General features: G+C 59.4%; 1 protein-coding gene across 2 annotated transcripts in view; it reads left to right on the top strand.

Annotated features, from left to right (window-relative positions):
• The window catches only part of HMGXB4 (HMG box domain containing 4), a 26,069-nt gene that overhangs the window by 422 nt on the left and 24,900 nt on the right, over window positions 1-747 (top strand). The window lies entirely within an intron of this gene.

Raw genomic sequence — 747 nt, 5'->3', positions numbered from 1 at the left:
GGGGTGCGGGACGCGCTGTGGGGCGGGACGCGGGTGCGGGACCCCGGGGCTGTCATGGGGAGCGGGCTCCGGGGCTGGGGCGACCGGAGGGCTGGGTTCTGGGCGGGCTGGAGAGGATGCGAGGCGCTTTCTTCTTCCTCCGCCGAGCCTTGTGGAGCGAGCAGAGGCTGCAGAGGGGCCGGCAGAAACGCAGGGGTTTGTGGTGGGGCCCCAGACTGGCTCCTGGGGGCTCTTAGGGCCAGTAGCTTGGTGTCGCGTGCCCCTTGGCGTGCGACCCAGTTCGAACGTGCCTTCGCTTGGGATCTTCGTCCTGCAGGCCTGATTCCTCCCCTGGGCTCACGCTTGTAGATTCATTTATTGTTTATCGTGCAAAAGGGGAGAAACATCTCTGTCGTTTCTCTGATGGCTAAGCTGGCGGCTGATGCTATTCCTTGGTAGCAGAATAAATGGGGGGAAACAAAAGCAAAAACAGTGGGATGCAGAGGAAAGCCTGTGGATTGAAGGTTTGTCAAAACCCGTATTGCTGGGTTTGGGGAAAGGTGTGCTGTCGGCTCGCGTCCCCCTGAGTTGCGCTGCCCTGAGATGTCAATCCCCGTCCCAGGCTGACGGACTCCGGTTTCCAGAGCTGGCAGGGTCTGCGAGCGCTGCCTAGCTAGGTGAGAGAGGAGTGGCAAGAATTCCTTGTTGCTGTGTCCTGAGATTGGAAGAAACCACTATTGAAGGTCTCACACTAAGTGTATGTTTTGT

This window comes from Condylura cristata, unplaced genomic scaffold, assembly GCF_000260355.1.
Source record: "Condylura cristata isolate star-nosed mole 26May11 unplaced genomic scaffold, ConCri1.0 scaffold00004, whole genome shotgun sequence".
Taxonomy (NCBI): Eukaryota; Metazoa; Chordata; class Mammalia; order Eulipotyphla; family Talpidae; genus Condylura; species Condylura cristata.
Note: the sequence above shows the minus strand (reverse complement) of the source record. Positions and strands in the feature narration are given on the sequence as shown.